Genomic DNA, 17,706 nt, shown 5'->3' with positions numbered 1-17,706 from the left:
TAAATTGGGTTAACAGGTCTTTTCTGTATGCCTTGGTTGACTTATTAAAAAAGGTACTTTGACAGGTATCAATCAGAGGACACCTTTGTGAAGGTTCTGGAGGTACCACGCACACAGTGGATCAGTTCATCTGTCCTGTCCAGGTTTTATGCATAATTATAAAAGTTTGTTTTGTTTTGCATTATTTACAACATTAAAGCGATGATTCATGATTGAATGTTATTATCTACTTCTTCCAAATTCACAGCTACAGTAGTATTAGAATTATTTTGCTCTGAAACATATTCGTATCAGTTTTTTCCTCATAAGGTTATTGAATGCAGGAATGGTCTTTGCTTGGCAGGAGAGCGCAAAGGAGCGTGCAGTAAACTGATTTATCTTTCAGTTAAGGCATTGAAACATAAACTGAAAACTTGGAGGAAATGACCACTATTTCCCAGTGTGCCCAAGATTTCAAGGTCATTGCATAATGCAATAACATATATATATATATATATATATATATATATATATATATATATATATATATATATATATATATATATATATATATATATATATATATATATATAATTTGCTGCTGTTGTGGATATACTGTAAAGTCAGTTCAGTTAATGTTGTGTTTGAAACATTTAATGCAATAACATTTTAATTGAAGTGTTATAAAGGTTTGAGGCTACTGTATGTGCAGTGTAACATTGTACAGGTCAGACCTAGTAAAGCAGATATATTTTTGAACAGTGAATGGAAAGCTCGTAATCTCTCTTACATAGAACATCTTAAATGCATATATTGATTTTCCATGACAACAGAGCATTGATCAAACCCCTAATCCTCTGACAAATGTTCTCATCGAGCATAACTGCTATCTTATCTTAAGATATAATCATCGCCATTATAGTTTTAATAATCAATACTAAATACTCCTGCTTGGTGTTAATTCACAGCTTCAGTTCAATGCTGTGAAGTATTGCTGACATCCCTGCTTTAAATATATACACTGCTGTGGTGCAATAAAAACCCTGGCTGCAGTGCTAGGGCTTGCTAGACATCCCAAAATGCAGTGGTAAATGCCCTGGTTCTGTCTGTGACACACATACCTGCAAAAAAAGAAAGAGTCAGGTTCAGTACAGATTCTGTGTGATTCATAGCACTGAGAAATATAAGCCTTAAAGAGATAGTTCACGTCTCTCTCTCTCTCTCTCTCTCTCTCTCTATATATATATATATATGAATCACTATCATGTCACTCCAAGCCTATATGACTCTTTTCTTTACATGGAACTTAAAAGAGGATGTTGATTAATGTCAAAGCTACTCTTTTCCATACTTTGAGTGGCTTGGGAATTTACATAACTTTTGTATTCCACTTAAGAAAGAGGTTTGCAACAACTTGAGGGTACATAAATGAGGACAGAAATTGAATTTTAGGCTGAATTATTTCTTTAAGAACAGAGATTATAGTCACCACATTATGTGAAAAGAGTGCCCTATCAGTCTTTTAAAAGCAGCTGAAATGGCTTTATACTGAAGCCATCGTTTATTTAAATAGAGAAGTCTGGCAAGGTTCAAGTTTTTATTGTAGCTTTAGTATAACTCTTCGCTCAAGGGTAGCTTTTAAGGTTTTTTCTCCTGAAGATTTGTAGATTATTCTGAAATATTGTTCATTCTATCTCAGTCAGAATAGTCCTCCTTTGATTCTGGTTTGGACTTCTGACCCTAAAGTTCACTACAGTTATATATATTAAAGTTTTATATAGTATTATCATTGCATCAGATCAGAGTGCAAAATATGCTTATAATAGAAACATGATCTAAAGTCACTATGATTACTTGTGCTAAATGAGTGCATCTAATCACCACATGCTTCCTGGTTCAGTGAGATTATACAACCATGTGAAACTGTCATGTTAATTCCTTCCCCTGGTTCTAAAGAATTTAACTTTTTATATGATTAAGCTATAGACCTGTAGATTATGTCAGATGTGTTATTTGTTACTCTTTGGCAGATCACCCAGCCCTGTCTGAGTCTACTGTAAGTTTAGAGCGAACTCAGACAACCTCTCTCTGGTACATACCAGTCCCCATGAATTCCAGTCTCATGGGGTGCTATGGATATATGTAAAGACGTGCAGGGCCTCATGTTGGAAACTTGCACATTGCACATTGTGGTCATACACTTCCATTTTACATTTGAACCACTTAAGTAGGACTTAAGTATATTTATATGTAATTTCATAATTCTGTTTTCTTTGAAATATGGTTAAAGTGTACTGCAAAATGTACAGACGAGCATTTATGGTATACTAAAATATACTTTAATGTAATTTCTGTTGACACTTGTAAGTGATGCATTTAAATATGTCTGTAATTACACATTTGTAAAAATAGTAGCAAATTAGTATATTTAAAATTAATATTAAATAATACAAATTAATGTAAAATAACTTACTACAGTTATAATCAAATAAATAGCCTATAATATTTTACATGTACTTTAGTATATAAGTGAAAACATTAAAATAAGTGTACTTCTTCAAAGCACAACAAAAGATTATTAAAACAGATTTTAAAAATGTAATTTGAAGTTAACATTTTTTAATTTGGCATTATTACAATAAGCACTTTTTTTAAAAGTGTACTTACAAGCGTGCATATTAGGCAAATATACAGCCTCAAATACAGCATGCTTTTACTATTTTTCCAACATCATTAATAAAGCTAACAATAGGTTAAATAATTGTTAAATAATTTTACCTTGACTAATCCAACCTTAATTAGTGAAATAATACATAACTCCAATTCTTTCTCATGCTGCATAGATCCTGCACACTCATTCCTTTTGAAAAACTGTACTTCTGTCATTTCTGGTTCTATCTCACACTTAAAATATGTAAATATGCCCTTTACTGCTGTTACTCCTATTCTTAAAAGAAACAAAAACAAAATTTGATCTATTAGATTTCACTAATTATTGCCCAATCTCCAATTTATCGTTTGTTTAAAAAAAATTATGCAAAAGGTTGTTGCCACTCAGTGGCTACAGTCTTTTCTAGTTCACAATTGATGAGTTCGACATATTTAAATCTGGTTTCCACTCACATTAAAGTACTGCAATTAAAGGTTGTCAATGATCTCCTACTTTCTGGTGACTAAGGTAATTTTTCCATCCTCCTATTACTTGATCTCACCTCAGCATTTTATACAGTCTATCATAAGTTGTTACTCTCTCACGTTTCAGAGAGAGGTTTCTCAGGTGCTGTATTATCCTGTTTCTCTCCCTGTCCAACATATATACAATACTACATTGCTGTGCACAATTATAAATTCCCCACTGCTTTACTCAGATTGGGTGTTCCTCAGGGCTCTGTTCTCTGCCCATTTATTATTTACATTATGCCTCTTGAACATATTTTTCATCATTATGGTTTTCATTATCACTGTTATGCTGACAATATTTGGATGTAGGCTATGCTGCTTGCCAACCAGATCTATCCGATGGTTGGGACGAAAGTAACACACAGGTGGGTCAAAAGTAACAACAATATAAGCTAGATTTTTTTCTGTTACTATTATTTTTATCAAGTATACCTGACTATGACCTGGTTAATATGTAACTGCAAACATATTCTGTCCTTTATTTTTGCAAAAAAAAAAAAAAAAAAAAAAAAAAAATATATATATATATATATATATATATATGTTTACATTTAAATAAAATTTTTATTACATTTTTAGTTTCATCAAATGTCTCAAAATCCGACTGTACAAACTTGAATTGTTTAAAATATTTTTTTCATTGGCAATTGTTTTTTTTATATATAAAAAATTAAACAGAATGAACAATATAAAATGTAATTACATTAGCATAATATAAATTCTAAACATAATGTAACAGTAGGCCTATTCATGTTTCCATCAAGTTGTTTTCATGCATGAATTTAAAATGTGCATTAAAACATCTGGACACACTGCAAATTCATAGGTGGAGGTGTAAAAGCTAAGATATGGCTAAAAACTAAATATAACTAAGGTAAATGTGATGTAGCAGCAGCCCAGAGAGTGATGTTCCTCTATGTCCAGAAACGCCCTCTCATAAACATCTGGATAAAACCAGACGTCTGTCTGTCTTTCTGACTCTCACTCTTGACATATTCTTTTGCTATCCTATTTTTAATAAATGATGCAAGATACAGAAATTCACAATATAGCATGCACCGGAACAAAAGAAATACTTCCTGACACTGTAGCGGGACAAAAGTAACAACTGTTACTTTCATCCCGACAGAAACTCCTGACATTTAAACCCGATTTACTTTTATACTGAACAACTTTGAAAATGTTTTTTTTTACAGTGAACTCATTGTCATGTTCAAGAAACCAGTTTGAAATGATTCGAGCTTTGTGACATGGTGCATTATCCTGCTGGATGTAGCCATCAGAGGATGGGTACATGGTGGTCATAAAGGGATGGACATAGTCAGAAACAATGCTCAGGTAGGCTATGGCATTTAAACGATGCCCAATTGGCATTAAGGTGCCTAAAGTGTGCCAAGAAAACATCCCCCACACCATTACACCACCACCTCCAGCCTGCACAGTGGTAACAAGGCATGATGGGTCCATGTTCTCATTCTGTTTACGCCAAATTCTAACTTTACCATCTGAATGTCTCAACAGAAATCGAGACTCATCAGACCAGGCAACATTTTTCCAGTCTTCAACTGTCCAATTTTGGTGAACTCGTGCAAATTGTAGCCTCTTTTTCCTATTTGTAGTGGAGATGAGTGGTACCCGGTGGGGTCTTTTGCTGTTGTAGCCCATCCGCCTCAAGGTTGTGCGTGTTGTGGCTTCACAAATGCTTTGCTGCATACCTCGGTTGTAACGAGTGGTTATTTCAGTCAAAGTTGCTCTTCTATCAGCTTGAATCAGTCTGTCCATTCTCCTCTGAGCTCTAGCATCAACAAGGCATTTTCGCTCACAGGACTGCCGCATACTGGATGTTTTTCTCTTTTCACACCATTCTTTGTAAACCCTAGAAATGGTTGTGCGTGAAAATCCCAGTAACTGAGCAGATTGTGAAATACTCAGACTGGCCCGTCTGGCACCAACAACCATGCCATGCTCAAAATTGCTTAAATCACCTTTCTTTCCCATTCTGACATTCAGTTTGGAGTTCAGGAGATTGTCTTGACCAGGACCACACCCCTAAATGCATTGAAGCAACTGACATGTGATTGGTTGATTAGATAATTGCATTAATGAGAAATTGAACAGGTGCTCCTAATATTCCTTTAGATGAGTATATATATATATATATATATATATATATATATATATATATATATATATATATATATATATATATTGTCATGTCCGCTGTCTGATGACCCCGTTCTTCGGTGTGTGTGTGTTTTTGTATATGTCTGCATTTCGTGTGCACATGGTGTTTTGTTTTGGTTTTGATCGTTCGTCTTGCACCTATCTGTGGCGTTCCTCCCTCCCCCTTATTACTACAGTTTCCGCTTCTAATTGTTTGACTCCGCTCACCTGAATTCAATGTCTGTTCATCTCTTGCTCTATTTATTCCCGTCTGTCGTGCCAATCGGTGCCAGATCGTTGTTCGACTATAGTCCATGTGTGGCCATTCTGTCTGATCCAGTCAAGTCTTGTTCTGTTGTGCCATTGTTTGCTGCTACTGGTTTTGTTTTGTTTTCTATTTTTTCTCCCTCCCTCATTTCCTAGACCGGGCATCTGCATTCTTTAGAAGTGTTTTGGTTTGCTCCGTTACTGGCTCTCTCGTGTCTTCCACCCCTCTCCGCTCTCTACGCGACCGCGCCATTGGGCGCCCCCTGCCGGGTGTTTTTACGCAAAGACATTGAAGTCTCTTATTTTTCTGTTGGACCTTTTTCCTCATTTCCCGGCCTGTTTCTGTTTGTTGGAGGGAGTTTTTTCTTTTGGACTTATTGAATAAATTGGTCTCACACTGTACATGCATCTGTGTCCAGTTGTGTTCCTGACAGAACGATCTGGCCAAGATGGACAAAGCAGGCACAGATTCTGTCAGAACCGTAGTCACCCAGCAGGGTGTTCTTTACGGCCAGCACGAATCCAGACTGACGAACACCACAAAGGAGGTGGAGTTCCTAGCCAACCAAGTGGCTGAGCTGACCACCCGCATCCAAGAGCTGCAACGAGAGGCTGCACAGGGTGGTGCAGTTCAACATCTTCCTCGCCATGAGCCTGAGCCCCGATGCAATAACCCACCACCCTATGACGGGGACCCCAATTCCTGCCGGGCCTTCTTGTCCCAGTGTTCTGTGGTGTTTGCCTTGCAGCCACGCACATACGTGCTTGAGATGTCCAAAGTGGCTTTTGTATTGACTCTTCTAACTGGCAAGGCTAGAGACTGGGGAACCTCCATCTGGGAGACTCAAGCTCCCTGTTGTGCTTCTTTTAAAGATTTCTGCCAGGAAATGGAGAGGCTATTTGACCACTCTGCCAGAGGTCAGGAAGCGGCTGACCAGCTAGCACGGCTCCGTCAGGTGGGTCGCTCAGTGACGGACTATGCTATTCATTTCAAGACTCTGGCAGCTACCTGCGATTGGAATGAGGAGGCCTGTCGAGCTATGATCCGTGCGGGGCTAGAGGATGACATCCAGGATGAGCTGGCAACTCAGGACTTGCCACGTGACTTTGACAATCTTGTTAATATGGCATTGCGGATTGAGGGTCGCCTTCGCCGCCGCCGTCAGTGTCTGGCAGTTCGTCCACCCTGGAGGACTGAGGTGTCGTCATCTGTTTCCCCCACAGAAACCACTGAGCCTGAGCCTATGCAGGTGGGGCACTCCTCAACTGAAGCAGCAACGCCTCGCCCTAGGGCTACGTCTGTATTGCGGCAAATCAGGTCACTTCGCAGCAGGCTGTCCGTTAAAAGTCAAGGCTCACCAGTAAAGAGGGGGATCCTGGTGAGCGGTACCCCTTTATTGCATCCCCCCTCCTCTCGCACTCTCCTTCCTGTCTCAATTAAGTTTGGTGATGTCTTTAACTCCTGTACAGCACTGGTTGACTCGGGAGCTGAGGGAAAATTTATGGACCTCTCTCTAGCCACCCGTTGGGGGATTCCTGCCATTCCTCTTTCTGAACCTATTCCTGCCCGTTCATTGAATGGTACTTTGATCACCACTGTCTCCTGTGCTACTCCTCCTGTCAATCTTATAGTCTCGGGCAATCACCGTGAGGTGACCACGCTGTACCTTCTTGAATCCCCGAGTGCTCCCATAGTTCTGGGGCACCCGTGGTTGGTGCAACATGGCCCTCACGTGGATTGGTCCAGCAACTCTGTCTTGTCTTGGAGTAAGTTTTGTCTTGCGTCTTGTTTGGGTGCTGCCTCTTTTCCTGTGTCTATGTGTCCTGTCTTGCAGGTGGAGGCTGCTGATTTCAAGGGGGTCCTGGTGGAGTACCACGACCTGCGCCAGGTGTTTAGTAAGTCCCGGGCCACCTCCTTACCTCCACATCGCCCTTATGATTGTGCCATTGAGCTCCTCCCAGGCACTTCTCCGCCCAAGGGTCACTTGTTTTCCCTTTCAGGCCCTGAAAGAGAGGCCATGGACAAATATATTAACGAATCACTCAAAGCCGGTCTCATCCAACCCTCTTCATCTCCTGCAGGTGCTGGGTTCTTCTTTGTCAAGAAGAAGGACGGCTCCTTGCGTCCTTATATAGATTATCGAGGCCTGAATGACATCTATTAAAACTGACAATTAAAAACAGGTACCCATTGCCTCTTATGTCGTCTGCCTTTGAGCTATTTCAGGGAGCCAAGGTCTTCACCAAGCTAGACCTTCGGAATGCCTATCACCTGATTCGCATACGTGAGGAGGATGAGTGGAAGACAGCTTTCAACACACCCACGGGACACTTTGAGTACCGGGTCCTACCATTTGGTCGGACCAATGACCCAGCTGTTTTCCAGGCCCTGGTTAACGACGTATTGAGAGACATGGTGAATCGCTTCGTCTTCATGTATCTTGATGATGTCTTGATATTTTCCCCATCTCTGCAGGTACACACTCAGCATGTTCGCCAGGTGTTACAAAGGCTGCTGGAGAACCAGCTCTATGTTAAGGCGGAGAAGTGCGTCTTCCATGCCCAGTCGGTTCCGTTCCTGGGGTTCGTTGTTTCTGTGGGGGAGATCAAAGTGGACCCCTGTAAGGTAAGGGCCGTTGCCAAGTGGCCAGCTCCTGACTCTCGTAAAGCTCTGCAGTGGTTCCTGGGGTTTGCCAACTTCTATCGGCGGTTCATCCAGAACTTTGGTCAGATTGCTGCACTTTTAACGGCACTCACCTCTCCCAAGGTACCGTTCAAGTGGAATACTGGGGCACAGGAGGCTTTTGATAAATTAAAGTCCCGTTTTAACTCTGCTCCTGTCTTGTCTATTCCAGACCCTGAACGTCAGTTCATTGTTGAGGTGGATGCCTCAGATGTCAGTGTGGGCGCGGTCCTATCTCAGCACTCGCACGAGGATGGAAAGGTGCATCCCTGTGCCTTCTTCTCTCACCACCTGAGTCCCCCAGAATGGAGTTACGACATAGGTAATTGGGAGTTGTTGGCGGTCAGGCTGGCTTTGGGGGAGTGGCGTCACTGGTTGGAGTGCGCAGCTCGGCCCTTCCTGGTCTGGACGGATTACAAAAACCTTACAAAAACAAAAAGTATATCCGTTCGGCCAGGAGGCTGAGCTCCCGACAAGCTCGCTGGGCCCTCTTTTTTGGCCGGTTCAATTTCACCCTATCATACAGGCCCGGGTCCAAAAATGTTAAGCCCGATGCTCTTTCTCATCTCTTCGAGGCTCCTGGGGGGAGGAGTCAGCAGACACCATCTTGCCCAAAGGGGTGGTGGTGGCATCCCTCTCTTGGGACATCGAGAGATGAGTAGAGGAGGCCTGACTCAAGGGGCCTGTGCCGAAGGGGGGTCCAGCGAGTAATCTGTTTGTTCCCACCAAGTTGCGCTCTGAAGTAATCCATTGGGGTCACTCGTCCAGGCTGGTCTGTCATCCAGGAGTCCGGAGGTCGCTGGCTGCCATCCGTCAGCGATTCTGGTGGCCATCCATGGCCAAGGATGTCAGGCAGTTCGTGGCTGCGTGCTCGGTGTGCGCTCAGAACAAGACTTCCAATGCGCCCCCCGTTGGTCTGCTCCACCCCTTGCCCATCCGTTTTCGCCCCTGGTCACATTTGGCCCTTGATTTTGTCACTGGCCTCCCGGAATCTAAGGGTAACACCGTCATTCTTACGGTGGTGGACCGTTTCTCTAAGGCGGCCCATTTCATTACCCTTCCCAAGCTCCCCTCAGCCAAAGAGACTGCTCTGGTGTTGGTTGATCATGTATTCCGGATTCATGTTCTTCCGGTCAACGTGGTCTCTGATAGGGGTCCCCAGTTTGTCTTTCGGTTTTGGAGGGAGTTCTGTTGGCAGATCGGGACCTCTACGAATCTGTCATCATGATTCCATCCCCAGACCAACAGGCAGTCCGAGCGGGCAAACCAGGATTCGGAACGCACTCTTCGCTGCCTGGCATCCCACAATCCCAGCTCCTGGTGTCAACAGCTGTCCTGGGTAGAATACGCCCATACATCCCTTCCGGCTTCTGCCACAGGTATGTCCCCATTCCAGTGTTCTGTTGGTTATCAACCTGCCTTGTTTCCCACACAGGAACCCGAAGTTGCGGTCCTGTCTGCTTTGGCTTTTGTCCGACGGTGTTGAAGCACCTGGAAGAGGGCTAAGGCGGCCTAGGCCCAGGCTAATAGGTGGACCAAAGCAGTGGCCAATTGTCACCGGACTCCCGCTCCCCGCAATGTGTGTGGTCAAAGGGTATGGCTCTCCACCAAGGACCTGCCTCCCAGGGTAGCCTCACACAAGTTGGCACCCAGGTTCATTGGCCCATACCGGATTACCAAGGTTCTGAGTCCGGCGGCGGTGCAGCTCAAGCTCCCTACCACGTTTGGTCGGGTGCACCCTGTTTTCCATGTTCCCAGGGTTAAACCTGTGTTCCATTCCCCTCTTGTTCCATCTGCCCCAATCCCCCCCCCCCCCCCCCCATCTAGTGGATGGCTCCCCAGTCTATATGGTGCAGAAGTTGCTAGATGTCCAACGTAGGGGTCGGGGCTTTTAATATCTTGTGGACTGAGAGGGCTATGGCCCAGAGGAGAGGACCTGGGTCTTGGCCCAAGACATCTTGAATCGGACACTGGTCGAGGACTTCTACCGGTGACGAGGTGAGCCCCTTCCTGCGGCACCTGGTGGCGTCCGTCGGAGGTGGGTTACTGTCATGTCCTCTGTCTGATTACCCCGTTCTTCGGTGTGTGTTTTTGTATATGTCTGCATTTCGTGTGCACATGGTGTTTTGTTTTGGTTTTGATTGTTCGTCTTGCACCTATCTGTGGCGTTCCTCCCTCCCCCTTTTTACTACAGTTTCCGCTTCTAATTGTTTGACTCCGCTCACCTGAATTCAATGTATGTTCATCTCTTGCTCTATTTATTCCCGTCTGTCGCTCCAATCTGTGCCGGATCGTTGCTTGACTATAGTCCATGTGTAGCCATTCTGTCTGATCCAGTCAAGTCTTGTTCTGTCGTGCCATTGTTTGCTGCTACTGGTTTTGTTTTGTTTTAGTTTTTTTTCCCCTCCCTCATTTCCTAGACCTGGTACCTGCATTCTTCATAAGTGTTTTGGTTTGCTTCGTTACTGGCTCTCTCGTGTCTTCCTCCCCTCTCTGCTCTTTACGCGGCCGTTGGGCACCCCCTGCCGGGTGTTGGTATATAAATTGGTATATATATATATATATATATATATATATATATATGCCTACATGTCATAATGGTTATTCATCTCATGTATCAGAAATTCTATTCTTTCTATTTGCTCACACACGAGCAGCTCCGTTTCATCTCGGAGATGCGTTCTGTCTTTGCGATTGCCAATTTCCACCGTGTAAATAGCAAATCCGTCATGGCACAAGCGCAACTGGCTCTTAAAGGGAATGGAAGATGAGACTCTGATTGGTTTATTGTACGGTAATCCCAAAAAACACCCATTAATCATTAAGAGAATAGGGACAACCCATTAAGAAATGCACCCGGACGCGCCAACCGTTTTTCTGTCGTTAAAATAGCAAAAGTGGATTTGGACACGCCCTGAGTGCACCTGGGCTGTGCACTTTACACTGTGCATTTAGATTGTCAAAATAGGGCCCTAGACCAGATTTGGCAGAAAATGCATTTGCTAATCAAACGACGTGGCGCTGGAAGGGAAAATTTCGCCAGGCTGAAACTAGCAAACAAATTTACATTTACATTTATTCATTTAGCAGACGCTTTTATCCAAAGCGACTTACAGATGAGGACAGTGGAAGCAATCAAAAACAACAAAAAGATCAATGATATATAAGTGCTATAACAAGTCTCAGTTAGGTTAACAGTACACGTACTGTAGTATGGGATTTTAAATAATATAATAAATAAAAAGAAAACAGATAGAATAAAAAAAGAATAGAGCAAGATAGTGTTAGAGGTCTTTACACATACACACACATACAATTGCATAATAAATGAAAAAAAAAATAGAATACAAAAAGATTAGAAAGGTAGTTAGATTTTTTTTTAAGAATAGAATTAGAATAGTGAGTGTTAAAGTTAGAGGGTCAAATAAAGATGGAAGAGATGTGTTTTAAGCCGATTCTTGAAGATGGCTAAGGACTCAGCTGCTCGGATTGAGTTGGGGAGGTCATTCCACCAGGAGGGAACATTTAATTTAAAAGTCTGTAAAAGTGACTTTGTGCTTCTTTGGGATGGCACAATCAAGCAATGTTCACTTGCAGAACGCAAGCTTCTAGAGGGCACATAAGTCTGAAGTAACAAATTTAGGTAAATGGGTGCAGAGCCAGTGGAAGTTTTGTAGGCAAACATCAATGCCTTGAATTTTTTTTCACTTGCGCTGCACCTTGCGTCGCATTGCACCGGGTGTATGATAGGGCCCTAAGAATGTGGTTGAACCATTGAAAAACCATAATTGGCCTAGAGAGAAAACATTCTGATAGACGAGGTTATAACAGAGAAAGAATGCCCTACCTTCACTGTCACACACTCTGTAGGATCTAGACTGTAAGGGGACTGTAAGACTGTTTAACCTTTCCTTTCAAGAAAATAAACCACCTTTAAAGACCATTTGACAAGTTTGTGTCTTATTCAGTAATATAATTTGTATTTGCCACAACACTATCAACAAACAATAATGGAGCAGGGTAACAAACTTGTGTTGATGTTTTGAGAGCACATGCATGACTCTAGGTGCTGGACCAGGGCCATTTGATCAATTTGCATCCTTACCTTGGGTGTCATGCTTATCTTGTGTGTCATGCAGAAAGTGATGACACCCATGCATAGTTCTCACAGTATGATAATTACCTGAAAACTGGGTTAATGTTGATAGTTAAACTTTTATTATGCTGCAGATGGACATTGCTAAAATTGATTAAATCCGAATAATCTGTGTTGTGTAATTATTTCACTTTATCTAGTTCTATAAAGCATCATTTTAATCTTATGTACTGAGTCTTGTAAACAAACTGATTTGTCAGGAGGAATCTGTGCTGATGCCTTTGTCATCCCTCATTCATCAGCTCTTTTGAGCTCAGTGGTACAGTCAGAATCAATCATGTACTTATGCTTGCTGAAGCAGCAAACTCTGGCCGTGCCAATGCCGCAGGCACTGAGGTAGCGCTGCCTACAAACCAATCCCTCCCAAAAATATGCTGCTTTGTGACTCCATATTCAACCCAGGACATTCTACTAAGAGTTGTTTGTATTCCTAGACTCAAAATGGTGCATTTCTGTGGCTCCAATATTAGTGTTTAAATGAATTTGTGTAATTTGAGTAATCACTAGACAAAACTGCAATACAAATAACAGTCATTATGCAAATGCATTATAAACAATGCAATAGTTTATTATGTTTATTAAGGAAATCCTTTGAAAACAGACCCCCCCCCCCCCTTTAAATTGGTGCAAATATTGAAGTTTATAAAATGACTCTTCATGCCAGGGCATGACTGATGGATGAAATAGTGTGTGCACAAATTAGTATGTTACTTATGATTTATTCATATTATCAGTAATTTGCAGCAACAATGTGCCATTTCCATTAGCAAAATCCTGCATAGCTGTAAATAAGTTTAAGAAACATTTACAATATATATTTAGAATAATATAATGCATGCATTCTTAACCTTCATTCTGATGACTGCAATGTAACATTCTTCATTTGTTTATATCTAAGAAGGTCTGATATAGTGAGCGCTAGTCACTGGGCTGAAATATGTTGTCCTGGAAAAAATACTCTGACCTTTTTGGTGGGCTTGACACCTCAGAACACACATGGTCAGACAACTCATACAGATGTCAAAACATGGTATGTGTCACATGTGATATGAGTCTGCATTTCTACACCACCTCTGTGCTATATGCAGGAGGTATGAGAAGAGAGGTTGCCTTATGCCCCATTTCACAATAAACTTTTTCATTCATTCATTCATTTCTCTTTTATTCCTTTCATGAAAATGCATTATTTGTCCAAGGAACACACAATTCATATGAATTTTTCCTTTACATTTCCATGATCAGAAACACAATAAACTCAACAATCTTTTATTTTGTTTTTGTCAAGTCCTGCTGTCTCATGCTATTCCCTGGCTAGGTCACAGTGTCCTTGATTTGCTTGAGAAAACAAAAGGACATTGTAGAGCACTCTTTGTGGTGTATGTCTTGAGATAGATAGGTTTGACCTCTGTATGCCATGCCATCATCAGGTTCTATTCGTTGGCATGGCTTTGTGTTGCCCTGTGTGTTAAATACTAGGGTAATGGAGAAATATTTTACCCTAAAGTAGGGATTTTGGAAGCCTCTGTGAAGCGTGCCGCTAAGAAGACAAGAATTCAGGAAAGACTTTCACCGTTGCACTTTTCAATTTCCTTCTCATCTCCAAAAGATTACAGTAGCTGGCCATTTTCAAGATCTTCAAATGTTTGTGAATGAATCATGTGTTTTCTGTTAAGGCCATGCTGTTATGGTTATGAACTCTGGTTGCATGCTGAGGAATAACCCCAGTATTAAAGTAGAAAAATATTATATTTAAACACATGAGAAAGGTTCTAGTAGGGATAGCACATAAAAAAAACAAACAAAAAAAACAAACGCCCAGAGCATTTCATTCTGTTGGATTCTCTAAGTCCATTTCATGCAGGTTTCACTGAGATCTTTCAAAGGCAAGTAATTCAGGTTAAGTTTCAGGGATTTTTTCTTTGCATTGGTCTCAGATTCTACCTCCACAGTTTGGTTACATAGTATTTGTGGTATAAGATCAACCCTGAGGGGTCTTTACTGCTTATACAGATAGATAGATTTTATACAGATTTAAAGAGTGTATGAGGTCAAGATGTGCAGTGAGTCTTAAATGAATAGTTTCAATATCTGTCTCAAATGATCTTACAAAAATGCAATTTTTACAAAATGTACATACAAAGGTATTTTGTATTTGTTTTTTTTCCCCATAAAAAAAGATCTAATCATTTTATGGAATAAAATGTATGAATTATTTTCTGATAATATATTAATAAATAAATTGCTTATCAGAGGATTATATTTTTTGCCACATTTGCAATTTTTTTATTGTTTGTATTAAGCATAAATTTAACAAAATACATTAAGGTTTATGCTTAAAATATTGATTGATTGATCACTTCATGGTAGGCTAAAACAACTTTTAATATCTGACCTATTTTTCTTCTAAAATGATCTTGCTTTAAGGACATTTTTACTGGAAAACATGACAAAAATACTAAATAAGAATTCGTTTTTTTTTTCTCAATAAAAAAGCAGTGCTTGTATACAACTTTGAATTGTGAAGTTTCATCTGTGACTGTGTTCAGAACATAAAGCCTTCATACTAGGGAAATAAACACTGTCTATAATAATCCCTGGATGTGTCCTACTTTAGAGGCCCGTCCCACTGTCATGTGTTATATTTAATCTCTTCCTATACAGCAGAGCAGATGATCTCTTGATTTCACAAGTACAGATTCATCTTTTGCATTTATAAAATGAAAAAAAAAAAATAGATACTGACACTGTTACTTTTAGCTAAATACAGCAACATTTGCCTGACAGGTCAGAGTTATGTTGGTTTAATTGACTGAAACTTTACTGAACCTTGGATCATCACCGATTAAACAAATATCACTGGCAGGCTTTTGATTTATATCCTTTACTCCACAGTAACCTTTCACGATTAACGTGACAGTCAAGTAATTCTCCATTCCACATAATACTGATAAATACTCCAATGCATTTGCTAAAACTTCTAACATTTTGGAATCAAATATATAACTTTTGATCTCAGCAAAAAAATAAAATAAAAAAAGATTAAAGATATAGTTTATTTGTTTGTTTTTGCATTTTGTTATTTTTATTTTCTGAGAAAGAGAATTCCAGCTGATGTGTATGTGTGAATTATTGGTATGAAATGTCTGACTCACTGTGAAAATCAGCAGCTATGTATTCAAGCAGACGTGTCTGTTCATGCCTGAATAGTTCACGCAATAATAGTTATGGCATCCACTGCTGTCAGCACCTCCATTTAATCACTCTAATCATCAATGCATAAGTACAGAATGAATTAAAGTTTAATTAGATTTTTCTAATCTGATTTATGCTAAATATGCCAATTTGTTTTAGAGCATGCGCTGACTATAGAAATGCAATCATTATAGCAAATCAGTATTTCGCAGCCAAGCTCTAATGTTTGAGCTACAGGAATATTTAAAAATCTACAAAACGTTTAATTTGAAATTGTACTTGTTACACATTACATGTACTACTAATGGTATTAAATTGCTGTACAGTCGTGGCCAAAAGTTTTGAGAATTACATAAATATTGGAAATTGGAAAAGTTGCTGCTTACGTTTTTATAATAGCAATTTGCATATACTACAGAATGTTATGAAGAGTGATCAGATGAATTGCATAGTCCTTCTTTGCCATGAAAATTAACTTAATCCCAAAAAAACCTTTCCACTGCATTTCATTGCTGTCATTAAAGGACCTGCTGAGATCATTTCAGTAATCGTCTTGTTAACTCAGGTGAGAATGTTGACGAGCTCAAGGCTGGAGATCATTATGTCATGCTGATTGGGTTAGAATGGAAGACTTGACATGTTAAAAGGAGGGTGATGCTTGAAATCATTGTTCTTCCATTGTTAACCATGGTGACCTGAAAAGAAACACGTGCAGCCATCATTGCGTTGCATAAAAATGGCTTCACAGGCAAGGATATTGTGGCTACTAAGATTGCACCTAAATCAACAATTTATAGGATCATCAAGAACTTCAAGGAAAGAGGTTCAATTCTTGTAAAGAAGGCTTCAGGGCGTCCAAGAAAGTCCAGCAAGCAAGCTGCGTCTTTTTAAAGATGCCTTCGTGCGGCTCGTGCAGAACCCCGCTCAGCGAAGGAGATCGTCATGTCATCTGCGTCTCCTGTCTGGGTGAAGACCATGCAGCGCTCGCGCTCGCTGATGGCGGATGTCCTCATTGCGAGCTGATGCCTATGGTGACTCTGAGGACTCGCCTGGCATCCTTCTCGAAGCCTGCATCATCCGCTGCGCCGCAGCGCCGTAAGAAGCGCCGCTCGCAGCGCCTGCCAGAACCGCCTCCAGCTCGGCCGAGCTCGCCGGTTCCCTCCGCTTCGCCGGTCTCCCCTGCATCGCTTCCCGATGCTCAGTGTCCGCTGCTTGCCGACGCGTCATCGGAGGAAGTGGATCTCAGGCCCGCGTCGGAGGAAGAAGACACGTGCTCTCTGCTTGCTTCGGGCAGTGAGGGTTGGACGAGCTCCGTGGATCTCGCGCCAGCTGCTCAGAGGCCCAGCAGACGGGGGGATATCGATAAGGAGCTGATGCGTGTACTCTCGTTGGCCGCGGCGAGCCTCGGCCTCGAGTGGTCTGCACCAGCGCCCCCTTCACGTTCCCGGCTGGATGGTAGCTATCTTCCGGATGAGCGCTCTTCCTCAAGCTCAAAACACACCCCTTTTCTTCCTGAGCTTCACGAAGAAGTGGCGAAGGCTTGGGACGCTCCATTCTCGGCGAGAATCCGCTCATCTGTTTCGCCAGCATTCTCCACACTGGACGGTGCTAAGAACAGAGGCTACCTGTCACTTCCGCCGGTGGAACAGGCTATAGCAGCGCACCTTTGCCCGCCCTCTGCTGGACGGCGGACTAAGGCGGCGTTGCCATCCAAAGCCTGCCGCATGACGTCATCGCTGCTCACACGGATATTCTCTGCTGCTGGGCAGGCTGCGTCTGCGTTACACACCATGGCGACGCTACAGATTTTCCAGGGCGATCTTCTCCGCAAGCTGGATGAGATGGGACCTGAAGCGATCTGTCTCGCGGATCTGAGGAGTGCTTCGGATCTCTCCCTCCGCGCTGCTAAGTCCGCTGCACAGGCCATGGGACGGGTTATGGCTTCCGCTACGGTGGCTGAGAGGCATTTGTGGCTGACGCTTTCTGACATCAAGGAGTCTGAGCGCGCTGCGTTTCTTGACGCTCCGCTAACTCCTGCCGGCCTCTTTGGATCTTCCGTCAACGAGTTTGTGGAGAGATTCGCCGA

The sequence above is a fragment of the Carassius carassius genome, chromosome 39 (assembly GCF_963082965.1).
Source record: "Carassius carassius chromosome 39, fCarCar2.1, whole genome shotgun sequence".
In the NCBI taxonomy this organism is placed as follows: Eukaryota; Metazoa; Chordata; class Actinopteri; order Cypriniformes; family Cyprinidae; genus Carassius; species Carassius carassius.
The sequence above is the reverse complement of the archived record's forward strand: the minus strand, read 5'-3'. Positions refer to the sequence as shown.